Source organism: Piliocolobus tephrosceles, chromosome 12, assembly GCF_002776525.5.
Source record: "Piliocolobus tephrosceles isolate RC106 chromosome 12, ASM277652v3, whole genome shotgun sequence".
Classification (NCBI taxonomy): Eukaryota; Metazoa; Chordata; class Mammalia; order Primates; family Cercopithecidae; genus Piliocolobus; species Piliocolobus tephrosceles.
The window spans coordinates 14,515,294-14,532,598 of NC_045445.1; the positions used below are offsets into that span (position 1 = coordinate 14,515,294).

Below are 17,305 nucleotides of genomic sequence, written 5' to 3' on the forward strand. Positions count from 1 at the left end.
GAGAGAGCATTCCAGTTTCTAGGAAGCTGCTAGTCCAGTTGGGGTAGAGAATAAACAATCATGATGGCTAGCTAGAGATACACATTGGGCAGGAGAATGGGTCATTTTCTCTGCATGACTGAAGGGTGGTTCATGTAGGGCTTTCTGCCATTCCAGTTAACACCAACTTTCTCTTTTTAACTTAACTTTCATTTTAAGTTCAGGGGTACATGTGTAGGTTTGTTATATAGTTAAACTTACGTTATGGGGACTTGCTGTACAGATTATTTCGTCACTCAGGTATTAAACTAGTACCCATTAGTTAACACCAACTTTCTAGTCCACTACCAGCTTTTCAGCTCAAGTACAGGAAACTCCTCATCTTTCTCCTCCTCCTTTTCCTTCTCCTTCTCCTTCCCTTCTCCTTCTTCTTCTTCTCCTCCTCCTTCTCCTTCTTTTTTTTTTTTTTTTTTTTCCCAATTTCTGACTTGCTTTTAGAATCATCTTTATGTAAATCTTGATTTGTTTCTCCCCTGTTGGTAGGCTGCCCGTTGTTTACCCCACACCCCACAAGGATATCTCACTCCTTGGCATAACTCACGAAGCATTCAACCTTTCTGATTCATGCCTACCTCTTCAGTTTTATTACATACTATTTTCCATCAGGTTCTTAGTACCCTAGAACTTCATGAAGTGTCCTGACTACACTGTGCTTACCTGTACTTCTATTGCATGTGCTGTTCCCACTGCCTGGAGTGGTTGCCATTTTTGATTACCTGGTGAACTCTGGGGCACTGAGAACTTGATAGAAAATGGTATATGGGGAAAAATCACAAGTCTAATTTTCCTCTTCTGTTGAGGTGTACTCCAGCCTGTTGGATGCTATTGCACTTTATACACCCCCCGCTCCTGTCCACCAGAAGCTTGTAAACTACTTCAGTCCAGGTTATCTTTATGTCTTCAGTTTAACACAGAGCCTGGCCCAGAGTGGGCAGTCAATAAATAATTGTTGGATGAATAGATGAAGGAATGAGTGAATAAATACAAGTTTCTATAGTCTGTTTTTCAATTTAGTTCTTCCTTGGGGCTCTGATAATGGTACTTAAATGAACCCTATCACTGTTTTGGTTCATTTAGAAATGTGTTCTTACACTGTCACCCAGGCTGAAGTACAGTGGCATTTTCATAACTCACTGAAGCTTTGAACTTTTAGGCTCAAGTGATCCTTCCACCTCAGCCTCCCAAATAGCGGGAACCACAGGCATGTTCCACCATGCCTGGCCTTTTTTTTTTTTTTTTTTTTGTAGAGATGAGGTCTTGTTTTGTTACCTAGGCTGGTCTCAAACTCCTGGCTTCAAGGAATCCTCCTGCCTTAGCCTCCCAAAGTGTTGGGATTAGAGGTGTGAGCCACCACACAAAACCACACTGTTTTGACCATAGCTCCTTGCAAAGCCAGAACCGTGCACACTGGCTTATCCACTACTGGATAAGCCTTACCTGCCTACCAAAAACAGAGAGAAAAGCCCTTTAGGGTTTTAGAAAACTCTTGATCTTCTCCCACCCTGTTGTCTCTGCTGCCAAGACAAGCTTCTACTGTGTCTTTTCAGAGCTCTGATCAAGAGGTAGAAATTGCATAGAATAAAAATATTTCACCCCTTCTCTTCTAAGGGTGGTTGTGAAGTGAGGGAATTAGTATTTGAATAGGTTCCTGTCTCCTTAGGCAGTTCCTTGAATGAGTCATCTACAAACTCAAGCAATTTGTAAGGACAATTATGGCCATTTATTCTGTTGTCAGCCTGTTTTGAATAAATACCAAATGAGGTATTTTGGTTCTTAATTATGCCTTTCTTACGGTCTTACTAGAGCCCCTTTTTACACAATTTATATCAATTAACAGTGAAAGACACATACACAACTTTCATGAACTTTATCTGCCCTGCATATCTTCCTGTGCTTTAATCATGATCTTAAATTTATAATCAGAAATCAACCTTTTCAATTCAAATTAGTTGTAGATCTCTGCCTAAAATAGTTGGCTCTTTCTGAGGTTGTTACTTTTTTAACACAATGTTTTTCTTGATAATTATTGAGGTATAATTTACATACAGTAAAATTCACCCTTTTTAGGTATGTAAAAGTCGATGAATTTTGACAAAATTATATAAATTGTAATCACCACTGAAATAAAAATAATAGAATTTTCTGTCACCTAAAAAGTTCCCTCATGCGCCTTTGTAGTCAATCCCCTCCCTAAACTGACAACCCGTGGCAACCACTAATCTGATTTCTGTCCCTTACAGTTTTATCGTTTCTAGAATTTCATATAAATGGGATCAAAATATATAGCCTTTGAGTCTGGCTTGTTTTACTTGGTATAATTCTTTTGAGAGTCATCTATGTCCTTGCATTTATCCAGTTTGCTGCCTTTCATTGCTGAGCAGAATTCCACTAAATAGATAACACTACAATAATTTGTGTATCCATTCACCAGTAGCTGATTTGTGTATCCATTCACCAGTAACTGTGAAAACAGTCCAAATGTAGTTTGGTGGTTATGAATAAAGGTGCTGTAAATATTTGTGTTCAGTAAGGGCATGGTGGCTCACACCTGTAATCCCAGCACTTTGGGAGGCCAAGTTGAGCGGGTTACTTGAGGTCAGGAATTCAAGACCAGCCTGGCCAAAATGGTGCAACTTCGTCTCTACTAAAAATACAAAAACTAGCTGTGTGTGGCGGTGCGTGCCTGTAGTCCCAGCTACTCGGAGACTGAGGCATGAGAATCGCGTGAACCCGAGAGGCGGAGGTTGCGGTGTGCTGAGATTGTGCCACTGTACTCTAGCCTGGGCAGCAGAGTAAGACTCTATATCCAAAAAAAAAAAAAAAACGTTGTGTTCAGGTTTCTGTGTAGACGTATGTCTTGTTTTCGGTAAATGTATAGAAGTGAGATGACTGGGTAGTATGAAAAGTATGTATTTAACTTTATATATTAAGCTGCTAAACTATTTTTCAAAGTTGACTATACCATTTTTGTTTCCTAACAGCAACATATATAAGGTTGTGTTTGCTCCATATCCTCACCAACATTGTTATTGTCTGTCTTTTAAAACTTTAGCCATTCTGGTAGGTGAATAGTAATGTCTCATTGTAATTTTATTCTGCATTTTTTTCTAATGATTAATGATTTTGAACAAGTGTCTTAACATTTTTTTTGATTTGGCAGGGTTTTTAAAAATTATACAGCTTTGGGCCAGGCGCGGTGGCTCACGCCTGTAATCCCAGCACTTGGGGAGGCCAAGGTGGGCGGATTATTTGAGCTCAGGAGTCCGAGAGCAGCCTGGCCAATGTGGTGAAACCCCATCTCTACAAAAATACAAAAATTAGCTGGGCATTGTAGCGGGTGCCTGTAATCCCATCTACTTGGGAGGCTGAGGTAGGAGAATCACTTGAACCCGGGAGGCGGAGGTTGCAGTGAGCTGAGATCTCACTATTGCACTCCAGCCTGGGCAATAGAGTGAGACTGTATAAAAAAAATACAGCTTTGAGTGTTCTTTATACATTCTGGCTACTGGTCCCTCATCAGATAACGTTTTGCAAATGTTTTTCCCAGTCTATGGTTTGTCTTTTTACTTTTCAAATAGTGCGGTTCAAAGAGCAGTAGTGTTTTTTTTGTTTTTGTTTTTTGGAGACGGAGTCTTGCTCTGTCACCCAGGCTGGAGTGCAGTGGCGCAATTTCAGCTCACTGCAACCTCCGCCTCCTGGGTTCAAGCAATTCTCCTACCTCAGCCTTCTGAGTAGCTGAGACTACAGGTGCACGCCACCACTCCTGGCTAATTTTTTGTATTTTAGTAGAGATGGAATTTCACCGTGTTGCCCAGGCTGGTTGCGAGCTCCTGAGCTCAGGCAATTCCCCCACGTCGGCCTCCCAAAGTGCCGAGATTACAGGTGTGAGCCACCACCCCCAGCCCAAGAGCAGTAGTTTTCAGTTTTGATTGAAGTTTCATTTTTCAGTCTTGTCTTGTCTTTTTTTTTTCAGACAGGGTCTTGCTCTGTCACCCAGGCTGGAGAGCAGTGGTTCCATCATGGCTCACTGCTGCCTTGGCCTCCTGAACTCAAGCAATCCTCTTACCTCAGCCTCCCGAGTAGTTGGTACTATAGATGTGCACCACCATGCCCAGCTAATTTTTTGTGTTTTTTTTAGTAGAAACAGGGTTTTACCATGTTGCCCTGGCTGGTCTCAAACTCCTGAAGAGATCCTCCCACCTTGGCCTCCCAGAGGGCTGAGATTACAAGCGTGAGCCGCTGTGCCTGGCCTTAATATTTTATTTTATGGTTAATGATTTTTCTGTCCTATCTGAGAAACAATTGCCCAACTCAGGATCATGAAGATTTGCTTCTATTTTTTCTAGAAATTTTATAGCTTTAGGGTTTACATTTCAGTCTATGATCCATTTCCAGTTGACTTTTACGTATAGTGCAAGATACAGGTTGAGATTCATTTTTTGAATATAGGTATGTCTAATTAATTGTTCCAGCGTCATTTGTTGATAAGATGAAGAAACTATACTTTGTCTATTGAATTAACTTGGCATCCTTGTCAAAAATTAATTGACGATGTATGTGTGAATCAATTTCTGGAATTTTTATTTTGTTTCATTGATCTGTGTTACCCTTTAGCCAATACCGTGCTGTCTAGAATATTATAGCTTTATTGTAAGCCTTGAAATCAATTGGTATGAGTACTCCAACTTTTTTTTTACAAAATTGTTTAGGTTATCCTAAATTATTTTTTCCATATACTTTTAGAGTTACCTTATAAATTTTTGAAAAAGAAACTTGGGATTTTATTTGCTGTGAATTAAAATCTGTAGATCAATTTGGAGGAGAATTGCAATACTGATGATATTGAGTCTTCTGATCCCTGAACACAGTGTATCTCTGCAATGAAGTCTTTGATTTCTCTCATCAGTGTTTTTGATACTTTTCAACATACAAATCTTATAATACTTATAATACTTTGTTAGATTGATCCCTCAGTATGACATGTTTCTTGGTGCTGTTGTAACTTGTGCTTTTTTTTTTTTTTTTGAGACGGAGTCTCGCTCTGTTGCCAGGCTGGAGTGCAGTGGCGCAACCTCAGCTCACTGCAACCTCCACCTCCTGGATTCAAGCGATCAAGCAGTTCTCCTGCCTCAGCCTCCCAAGTAGCTGGGACTACAGGTGTGCGCCACCACGCCCAGCTAATTTTTGTATTTTTAGTAGAGACAGGGTTTCACCATGTTGGCTGGGATGGCCTCGATCTCTTGACCTCGTGGTCTACCCACCTTGGCCTCCCAAAGTGCTAGGATTACAGGCATGAGCTGCCGCGCTTGGCCGCCACTGGTGCTTTTAAAAATTTCATTTTCCTGTTCTTCACTGTTGTGTATAAAAATATAATTGATTTTTTTTAATAGCAAGGCAAGGAAAAAAAACAATTTTTATATATTGATCTTATATTCTTCAACTTTGCCAGTCACTAATTATATCTAGTAGTTTCTTGTAGATTCTTTGATATAATTACGTTTTCTGTGAATAAAGGCAGTATTATTTTTTCTCTCCCATCTGTAAGTATCTTTATTTTTTTTCTGTACCTTATTGCATTAGCTAGGAGTTTCATCCAATATGATGTTGAGTAGGAGTGGTAAGAGTGGATTCCTTGCCTTCTTCCTGATCATAGGGGGAATCATTTTGTGTTTTATTATTAAGTATGAGTTAGCTGTAAGTTTTTCATAGATGCTCTTTATCAGGCTGAGGAAGTTTCCTTTGATTTCTAGTTAGCTGAGTTGTTTTTAAATAATGAAGGGCTGCTGAATGAGTGTTGCACTTTTTCTGCACCTATAGAAATAGTCATACAGATTTTTCTGTTAGTTAGGCTGCTGATAACTGTGAACAGCATTGTGTTTGACGTATGAATGCTGAACTATTCTTGCATTCCTAGTCTAAATTCCACATGGCAATGATAGATTATTCTCATGTATTTTATGGATAAAAATCATGGATAAATGACATGAAGTAGGTAGCAATTCCTTAACCACATGTGTGTTTTATAAGTCATAGAAATGTTTCCATCCTAAGGGAAGTGCTCTCTTGCTTAGCATACAATACAGGTAGCATGTTTTTGCTTCCTCTTCATTTGGTCTTTTAGGCTATCAAAAGTGAGTGAGAGGAAACGTAACAAAAATAGTATGTACTAGACACTGTGTATGTTTATCTTATTTAATTTCACTTGGTGGGAAGTGAGGTCCATGAAACAATTCGTACCACCCAGTCTTGGAGCTAGTAAATGGCAGGGTCAGAATTTTAAATGCAGGTGTTTTGGATAAAACTGTTATTAGCTCACTGTATGGTATTGCCTCTCTTTGGAAGTGAGTGGGTATGTGCGTGCGTGTGTTTGGGTTTGTGTGAGAGGGATGGAGGAAGGGGAGGGAAGGACAGGAATTGGGAGAGTGAGGTAGAAGTTGAGATTTGGAAGGAGAGAAAAGCCCTCCCACCTTTCATTGCCATCTAAAATCTGGGCTTTTAGATACTGTGATTTGTATCTCAGCTTTGCCATTCACATGATTTGTGGCACATTTGTCTCTCTGAGCCTCATGTTTTAAAAATTTGAAATGTAAAGCATTTACATTGAGTTGTGAGGAATACAGATAATATATGTAAAATGTCTCACATAGAATGTCCTGAATTTAGTGGTGTCCATTACTGTCATCATTACTGATTTCCTGCCATTAAATGTATTTTGTAAATGGAAATAATCTGGTTTTGGAAGATGCAAAAAGAGACTTAGAATGATTTCTATAGTTGTTTGTTTAGTTCTTTTGACAAAATCACCTAAAGTTCTTTTATAAAAATGGAATTCATTTTCTCTACTTTTCACTCCTCCTCAAGTTAAAATAACACAATGTATTTACTAAATCAGTTTGCAAATTTGGAAAGTTTAAAAAAGTACTGCTGAGCTGAGTGCAGTGACTTCCGCCTGTAATCCCAGCACTTTGAGAGATGCCCAGGAGGGAGGATTGCCTGAGGTCAGGAGTTCAAGACCAGCCTGGGCAGCAGAGTGAGACCTCATCAAAATAAAAAATAAAATAAAGTATTCCTGAATACTCTGGACTTTCCTACTGGTTTGGAAGTGGTCATCTCAGCGTGGAGGATTGGAGATGCCATTTTTATTTTACATGGACAACAAACCATTGCTATCTAATGTTAGTCCCTTACCCCATGTAGATCTGACAGTTTATGATGTGAGACTCTCTTCTCTAAGTGACACAAACCATTTCAGGTTGTTTGGAGATAATGATTACTTTTTTCAGTAAGGTTATTTTGGGTATTACAAGCAGGACCCAAGAGCTTCTGTGTGTTTCATTAGTCAAGTCAGGGAGATGAGAATGAGTCTGAGAAAGGGCATCACACTCTCAGTGCCTTGGACCTTGGGAGGGCTGTTAGCTCCAACTCTACCAATCAGTAGCCTTCTGGGAATTGGTTCACATGATTATTTGACTTCATAGAAGTACTCTTCCAGCCAAAAGTGCTGCTCGACACATGAAAATTGTATCTTGACAATTTTTTGATAATACCACACCATCCCTTGATACTGTTGAAAATCAGAATTGGTAATCAGTATGCTTTCCTTCTAGCCATGAAGTCGTTAAGTAAATATATTAAACTTAGAGAGTTTTATTGTAGACTTTGTGGTTAATTATGACCTTTCTTAGCAAGCTGATGTCACAATGTAATAAATAAGTTATGTTTCTCATATTTATTCAGAAGTACAGCATGTCTTTGTGTTAGGGTGATATTTAGGTTTTGATAGCTTTGATTTGTCTATTTTCCCCAATTGTATATTCAATTCGTAAAATTTATTTTACTGTTTTCAAATTACAGTGGCCACATCTTCTTATTTCATTTTCACCTTAGTTTGTACATCATTTTAGGGTAGGTCTTATTGCCACCTTATCATGAAAAAATAAGGCTACATTTTCCCGAAGGTCGTCATTGGACAGTGAGTCCATATTCAGAAGCCGATTCTGATTTTTGTTTATGTTTTTGGGTTAGACCTGTGGGCCTTGAGCTTGATCTGGCTCTCTAAATTTCACTGATTTGGTAAACATTCAAAAACTAAATGTCTAATGACTACCTTTGTCCCACAGTTAAGATCAACAAATGTGATTAGATGCCTATCTTCAAAGGAGTTCATGAAATGACCAGTCGTCAAGAGGCAAAGTTTGGGAGTAGTTTCTTCTACCCTTCATACACATAACCATCTCTTTCTAGATTGACTGGAGAGGGTTCCAGTGTCCAAGCAGGAATGACCAGGCTTCATGAAACTTTTGAGTGGCTTTAACTAAAATGTTGGGCCATGAGGTGAGGCCTAACCTTGTAGATTTAGTGAGGTCTCTTGAGTAGCTACTTTGTGTTAAACACTATTCTAAGATTAAAGCAAAACAAGCAAAAAATATGATTTCATCCTTCAGGACCTCACAAGCTAGCAGACAAGATGGGAGCATACATTAGAGGTGCTTCCAATTTCTGCTTTGTCCTGTCCATCCTTCATTCTGCCAGCAGAACAGTGTTTTGGAAACATGCCCTTTCCTTGCTTAAAACTTTCTAGTGGCTCCCTGTTTCTCATAGGACCAAGTTGAAGTTTCTTATCAGGACATACAAGGCCTCCACTGATTCGGCCCAGCTTCTTCTACACTTCTACAGCTTGCTCCAAGCACATACCACATGATGGGTGCTTAGAACCCATCATGATTTTTCATACCTCTGGGTATTTATTTATGCTGAGCCCTCTGTATAGAATGCTGTATTAATCTGGGTCCTCTGAAAAACACACACAGGATTAAATTGGCAACGGTTTATTAGGGGAAAATGCATGTGGAACAGACAATGGTGAGGGGGCTGAGAAGGCTGAGAGTGCCATTAGTCCTTGATGCAAGTCTGAGCCCTAGTGAAGGGGATGGGGAGAGCTGGTTAGGCAGAAGGTTTCCAGACTGCTCTGCAGTCTAAAGAAGATTCAGAAAAGCTATTGGGGAGTCCAAAGTCAGCTGTTAGTGGAGTTTTGCAACTTTCAGCAACAGTCTGCTTTGGTATCCCTGCTGTACTCAGTGATTGGTTGGGAGCACCCCTTTGGAGGTGACTTAGTACAGACACTAGGATGAATTTCTGAGGCAGATAGGGTCCTTAATCAGTTGTGCTCCTTGTAGTTGGAGACCCTTGAGTTGCCTCCTCTTGGCCTCTTCTTGGCTGCCATAAATTGCTTCTCTCTTTCATTGAATTCCTCCTGCTTGTCCTTAAAGGGCCAGCTGTAAATGTTTTTTCTTCCAAAAAACTTTTCATTGAAGGAAAATCTCAGAATGTCCATCATGATCCCACGTCCTGCCACGATCATACTGTAATCTTTGCCTGGCATATTTTTAATACATTTATTTGATTTGTACCCCTACCACCTATTACAGGACCAAAAATCTGTTAGGTACTCAGGAAATGTTTGTTTGAATGAATGCATTGGTAGGACTTGGATAGGCAGATCTGGGGACAAGGTAGTTGAGGCAGAGGGAACTGCTTAAACAAAGCCATAGAGGGAGAAGAATAAAAGATTTACACTGTAGTTAATAAACGTCTTTTTTCCCCAAATAAGTATATCTTCCCCCAAAGCTGTCATTTTAGAGAAAGCCTATTATGATGCAAAACAGTGGGGGAAAGGAGTGTCTTCCTGGCAGTTAAAAATGATTCATATTTGAGAACTTTGTTGAACAATGTTTTGAGTATTTCCTGAGAGACTTTCTTGAGAGGAAACAGTTGATGGAAATGGAATTTTACTGCTGCCAGGAAAAGTGTGATAAAGATAAAATCTCATGCAACAACTACTACCAGAATAGAAATTTCCATAGCGCAAAGAGATTTCAAAGTGTCAGCTAATGGCTCATACGTATTTTGTATTCAGTGCAGCTGAACTGTAATTCTGTAATGGAATTTGACCAATTTTGAGAAGCCAGTTTGTAATGTATGAATTAGTGGAGGACCCATACATCTTGACGTTTGCTGACTCTGCCAGATGTTGGTTATATTTCTGATGGAAAGAAACAGAGAGCTGGCTGGGATCCCAAATCTTAGAATTGCTACCAGTCGCCTACCACTGCCACATGTTGCAGTGGTAGGAGATAAACATGCTGAGGATAAGGCCCGAAAAAAATCACTCTATATCAGCAACTAGAGATATAGCCTGTACTCCCTATGAAATACTCTACTCTGGTGGCCTGGGTTGAACCATGTATGAGGCAGGCACTCCCTTTAGCCCAGGCCCAAGTCCCCGCTCTATGCAGTCTTCCTCATATCTTGTTTCCCTAGAGTTACCACTTGAAGGCATGCAAGTTTCCTTATTTGTAACGTGATGATTAATGGCACCTACCTCATGGGCTTGCTGTGAGGTTTCAATCAGATAATGGATGCTGAAGGCTTAGACTGTGCCTGGCACAGAGTAAGTACTTAATAAATGGTAGCTAGATTTCTTTTATTATGCAATAGAAGCAGGATTCTGAGGGTAACATCTTAATATTTCCAGTTGAATGTTACCAAAGTCAGTTGTTCATGCATTTGTTACAGCAGTCCAGGTCCATAGAGTTGGGCCATAGCAACCCAACTCTATGGACCTGGATTGCTGTGTCCCAAACTGTAATTAATCTAACACACAGTTCCTTATATCTGTCTTTTGTTCCAAGTGAGGACAGTTTGCTATGACTTGTAGATAAGCAAAATTACTTGCTTCTCCATTGTGTGCTAACCTGGTGTGGAATACCTTTTCTTGTCTGTCTTATTTACCCATCTTTCTTACTTTCAAATTTCTATTATAATTCTCCTTTAGATTACATATAGCTAACTTAAGAAAGTCCCAGATGTGAAAATAAGGCGAGTGCATGATGTATTCCCCTTCCCTTGATTTTTGCTGATCAGGTGGGGAATCTGACCCAGTAGCTCTTCGGTTCTATATCCTTTCTTCCCTTTCAGTGGAGTGGTTCACATGGGATATTATCTCCTTTACTTCTGTCTTTTACTACTGACACATTTCTTTTAACCATCTTCCTCCTTTGTTTTCCAAGTTTTGCCTGATTACATCAAGAACTACCTCCTCCTCCTCATTGTATCCCATTTGAAAGCCAAACACATGAATTGAATTGTAAATGGTAGGAAATAGAGTATTACTATTGAGAGATGTGTACCAAGGCAAAGGAAAGCCATACATTAAAATGAGCAAGGGGAAAGTAGTATTTGAATTCCCAAAGACATCTCATACTCAGTATGTCCAGATCTGAAATCACTCTCTATCTTCTTTAAGCCTTCTCCTGTTAAAGCCCTCTGGAAGTTTATGGCAGCCTATTCTCAAGATGTTTCACCAATGGGTTTATTTCATTCTTCTTACTCCTATTATTCTTGCTCTGGGCCTGGCCCTCATCATCTTTCATCTCAAGGTAATAACTTCTTTCCTCATCTTTTTGTACCGTCTCTGCCCTGGATGGCCTATATAGTGGCAAAAGAAGGTGTTTTTTTTTTTTTTTTTTTTTCCTTTTTTGCTTTTTTTATTGTAAAATGAGACAAGGATTAAAAAAAAAAACGTGTGTAACTTAATACAATATTACAAGGCAAACATACTTGAAATCACTATCCAGATCAAGCAATAGAGCTTTGTCAGCCACCCCAGAAGTCCTTCCAGGTCCCTCTCCCAGTCAAAAACCTTCTCTCCTTCTGAAATAACCATTATCCTGACTTTTAAAGTAGTTATTTTCTTACATTTCTTTATCTAGACGGTGCTATTTGAAAACACCAGACTTGCCACATGCAGTTGCCTTTATGCTGAAGTCTAGGGGTGTGCACATTCCCTAACGGGTTTTCTTTTTTGAAAAATTGTTTTAAAGTATTTAATTGACAAATAAAGATTGTATAAATTCAAAGTGTGCAGTGTGATTTGATATACATATATATTGTGTAATGATTATCACAATCAAATTAATTCATCTAATACCACCCATGGTATATGTTAGAGCCCCAGAACTTGTTCATCTTTTATCTGAAAATTTGTGCCATTTGATTATTTTCCTATCTCACCCCCTTATCTCTGGAAACCACTATTCTCTGTTTCTAGGATTCAGCTTTTCTAGGATTCCACATATAAGTGAGACCATATAGTATTTGCCTTTCTGTGTCACTTAGCATAACTGTCCTCTAGGTTCATTCATTTTGTTACAAACGGCATGATTTTTTTTAATGGTGAATAATATTCCATTGTGTATATATACCACATTTTCTTTATCCATTTATCTGTTGATGGATACTAGGTTGTGACCATATCTTGGCTATTGTGAATAAACCTACAATGAACACGGGGGTACAGATATCCCTTCAAGATACTGATTTTATTTCCTTTCTCTCCAGCCCTCACAGGTTTTCTCAGGCCTAAATTTACAGTCTCCTGTTTTGTTTTGTTTTGTTTTGTTTTTGAGATGGGATCTTGTTCTGTTACCAGGCTGAAGTACAGTGGTACTATCATGGCTCACTGTAGCCTTGACCTCCCCAGGCTGAGCCTCCTCCTAGCTCAGCCTCCCGAGTAGCTGGGACTACAGGTGCACGCTGCCATGCCTGGTTACTTTTTGTATTTTTTTGTAGGACAGGGTCTTGATATGTTGCCCAGGCTTAGTCTCCTTTCTGTGATTTCCCCCTCCCCTCCCCCTAGTCTCTGTCTATACTACGCTGTTTATAGGCTGCTAGATACCTCAGGTACCTCTTGGTGTTTGCCAGATACCTCTCAGTATTGGCTCCTGTTGTTCGCTCTTTCTGAAGTTGCTGCTCTTCCATTCAGCGGTGAAATCCTAGACCGAGCTCAAATGTCATTTCTTCTGTGGTATGCTGCCCCGGATCTTCCTTCTCTGACGTACCTGGGGTAGAATGAATTCCTCCCGTCCCTGTGTTCTGTGTCCATTACAGCATTTTACACTTGCTTCTATTGTTACCATTTTTCAGTCTCTGGTACCTAACAGATTTTTTGTAGGTGCTCAATAAATGTTCTTTGAATGAATGAATCTATGTGATCCATCGTTAAAGCTCTTTCAGGGTGTCACATTTTCTCCAGAATCAACAAAAATATCTTTTGATTTTCACACAAAGTTAAAAACATGTTAACTTTATTTTCTGTCTGTAACTATTACAATATTGCCAATATTTGGCTTTACTATCTTTTCTTTGTATGATAAATATTTGCTGTTTTGGCCACATTATTGGTAAAATAGACCTTTGTGGGCTTTTCTGGCTACCTACACACCATTTTTATTATTTCAAGGATAATAATAATTATTGAGTACAACATTGTGCTAAGCCTTGTCTGTGCATTATTTGCTGACTCATCACCCTAATCCTTTATTATTTTCATTTTACGTGTCAGAAAGTAAAACTTAGAGAAGTTAAATGAGTTAAAGTTACAACGCTAAAAAAGGATAGATTCAGGGTGCAAATGTAGGCAGTCTGACTACGTAAATGTAAAACCCATTTTTTTTTTTAACCATTTTTTTGTTTGTTTTTTTCCTCTTTGAGACAGAGTCTCACTTGCTGTGTTGCCCAGGCTAGAGTGCAGTGGCATGATCTCGGCTAAGTGCAACCTCCCCCTTGCGGGTTCAAGTGATTCTCTTGCCTCAGCCTCCCAAGTAGCTGGGATTACAGGCATGTGCCACCATGCCCACCTAATTTTTGTAGTTTTTAGTAGAGATGGGGTTTCACCTTGTTGACCTGGCTGGTCTCGCAGTCCTGGCCTCAAGCGATTCACCCTTCTTGGCCTCCCAAAGTGTTGGGTTTACAGGCATTAGCCACTGGGCTCAGCCGTTTTTTACCATTCTGTGTTATTTCTTATTAAGAAAGATAATAGTTCTCAGTAGCCAACAGTGGCCTTTGGCAAAGCATCTGTGGAGCTCAGCTCATTTGTGGAAGTTTGCTACCCACTGCCGCACTGGGACGCAAGTCAGTCCTTTAACATCTTCATTCCCCCTTCCCTAAATTGCTTCTGTGCAAGGTCCTGTCCAGCTCTACTGATACTAGGTGTGTATATCTTGTGGTGAATGGGTGGCAGCTTGGTTAATGACTCTTGGTGAGCCAGAAATAAGAAGGTTGCTCTTACATTGACATGTCTCTTCTTAGCCACATATATTATTTAGCTTATGGCTACTGTCTTAAGGGTTATCATCACTATAAATGATGTGTTTTGTGCCTGGAAAGGTCATAAGTTGTGTCTTCTAAAATGATATTGGTCATAAATGTTAATTGCTACTTCTTAACTTCCCTTTGAGGTATTACAAGGAAATCCATGTATGAACAACTGAGGAAGCAATTAAGCAGAACAGCAGCAGAGGAAAATCCAATAGTTGGTACTGCACATAGGCCCCTGGGCTTACAGAAACTCAGACCAGGGGCCCCAGAGGAATTGCCTTTGAAATAGCAGCAGTGGAGGCTCAGCCATTTGGGGAATCATTGGTAGATGGCACAGACAAATGAAATCTAGTCTCATACGAGTGTTTGTCCTGTTTCCCTCATTAACGTGTCACTTTTCCAGGGCAGAAATTCTAGTCTTTCTTTGGTTGAGCCCTCTGCCCCTTAATACTGCCCAGTCCTGCATATGGCATAGATATGGCATTGTTCACCTGCAGGTACTTCTTGTCTATTTTAAATAACCCTCTTCTGCATTTTGGTTTTTAAAGTCAGTTTTCCTTTTAAGCAAATTGCCAAGGTTTATCTAGAATTTTTGGTTGTGTAAAACTTAGCCGCAGCAGCTAGCATTTTCTGTTCCTCTAGCAAATGCCAGGTGCTGTTTAAAACACTTTCTACATAGTTGCCTCCTGGAGTCCTCTCAAATCCTTTGAGGTAGGTACTGTTATTCTCTGTGCTTTCTAGTTCAGGATGAAAATTGGCAGCACTTGCAGCTTAGAAGATTTCTTGTTATAAATAAAGAAATTTGTTAGGAAGATATGGTGATGCCCACCTGTAGTCCTAGCTACTCAGGAGGCTGAGGCAGGAGAAACCCTTAGGCTCAGGAGTTCAGAGCTACAGTATGTGATGATCTTGCCTGTGAATAGGTACTGCACTTGTGTCTGGGCAACATAGTGAGACCGCATCTCAAAAAAAAATTGTTGTAACGAGATTTCAGCCGCACTTTCTGCCTAAGGTACTGCTTTGTTTGGAAAGGGTACTTGACAAACATCTGTGTGGCTGCGAGGGTGCCTCTAGAGATAGTGATTTTTCTCTAGGATCAGTTATATAATCATTTTGGGAAAAAACCACACCATTTTTGTTTTGTTCTTGTTAGAGAAGTGGCTGTAGCATTTTCTTTCAATTGACACTTTATCAATAGCTTTTCTAGGAACTTTTATGTTATTGGTTTTGTGGGGGTGAGCTTCAAGACTATATGTTGCTGTTGTTTCTTTTCCCAGACTACCCTACTTCCTATTGTAGTGTAAGTACTGTAGAAGGATTTAGTAACTCATGGTCAGCAGTTTGGCTCTTTTGTTAATTCCTGATGGTGCAGATGAAGTAACGTGTTTTCTGGTCAGGTAAAATCTATAAGGCTGCTACTCAGCTTGACAGGAAGAATGAGCTAGAATTACTTCTCAAAGAAAAACATCTCAGAGATAACTTCTGACTTTTCCCTTTTCACTTCCTAACCTTGTTCTCCTGTATCCTGCTCTACTCCTAAGCAGGTATGTGATTTGGACAATTCATTTAATCTCCCTGTACTTCAGTTTCCTTTTTTATAAAATACTGAAAACAAGCAGGTTCCTCTAACAATTCTATGAGATAATGTCTGTATAGTACACATCACAGGGACTGGAATATAAAAAGCACTCAATAAACCTTAGCTATTGTTAGCAACCACATGAATATAAAAATGCATACTTCCACAGAGGCCTGAATGCTCTCAGGTTCATGCTCCAGGAGTATTGTTTTTTTGTTTTGTTTTGTTTTGAGACAGGGTCTTACTTTGCTGCCCAGGCTGGAGTGCAGTAGCACAAACACAGCTCACTAAAGCCTCAACCTCCTGGGCTCAAGTGATCTTCCCACCTCAGCCTCGGAGTGGCTAAGACTACAGGTATGCGCCACCACGCCCAGCTAATATTTTTTTTTTTTTTGTGGAGATGGGGCCCAGGTTGGTCTTGAACTCCTGACCTCAAGCAATCTGCCCACCTCGGCCTCCCAAACTGCTGGGATTACAAGCAGGGGGCACTGCGCCTGGCCAAATCGGTGTTGTTATTCTCAAAAGGAAACCTAGGTTGATATCCTCCTTACCTTAGGAAGGTTCTTCAAAGGTGTTTTACTATTCTTGGCTAAAGAGCATGAGAAGGGCAGTAACTAAAAGAACTTCAGTGGCCAGATGAGAAACCAAGTAGTTACTGGAGATAGATATTATAATATCTAAATTTGTGCAATTTTATTCTGAGAATATGACATTTGGTTTCATCTTCCTACAGTGGAAGCAAATGAATGGATAACTGAAAGTGGTGTGATGGAGAGGATTGAGTCCTAAATTTGTGTAATATGTTCTTCCATCAAGGATTGAGATTAGGGGAAGGAGGAGGTAGTAGGAGAGGGAAGAATATTTAAATAAGACGAGACATTTGACTGCTCTTGGAAATTGATGTCAAGATTCATGCCGCACCTGCTAGTAAAGTTAATCAAAACCAGAGAAATCAGGAAGCCTCACTGTAGAGCAGATTTCATTCATTTTACCTCTCCCTTCCTCTCCTCCAGTTCCCCACATTGTGTCTGATTGCAGGCAGATATGGCTGGGCGTTCTAAGCCTCACCTCCGAAGATTGGTATTCACTAGGTTTGGCCTGACACACAGAACTCTGCATTTTGAACAAGTTCCCTGGGGATTCTCCTGCAGACCTTCTCAGAAGCACCTTTTGAGAAAACCTGGATTCAAATTAAGGCTCACATATCGCCATAATTGGTCAGCCTGGAATCAGCATTGAGTTTTGGCATCTAGCCACACACATCCACTTGTCCTCTTGCACTTTTGCCAAAATGGGAACAAATGCATTTCTCTTTAGTTTGGAGAAAATTAACTTTTTATATTGATGTGGTTGCTAATAATAGCTAAGGTTTACTGAGTGCTTTTTATATTCTAGTCCCTGTAATGTGCACTGTACAGATATTATCTCATAGAACAGTTCGAAAAACCTTGTTGTGCCAGGCGTGGTGGCTCACGCCTGTAATCCCAGCACTTTGGGAATCCGAAGCCGGTGGATTACCTGAGGTCAGGA

The 17,305-nt window shown here is 39.9% G+C and overlaps 1 protein-coding gene and 1 pseudogene across 6 annotated transcripts in view; one reads left to right on the forward strand and one right to left on the reverse strand.

Annotated features, from left to right (window-relative positions):
• ATP11C (ATPase phospholipid transporting 11C) overlaps nucleotides 1-17,305 on the forward strand; it is a 209,373-nt gene that overhangs the window by 39,014 nt on the left and 153,054 nt on the right. The window lies entirely within an intron of this gene.
• Nucleotides 6,002-6,120, reverse strand: LOC111536258 (annotated as a pseudogene).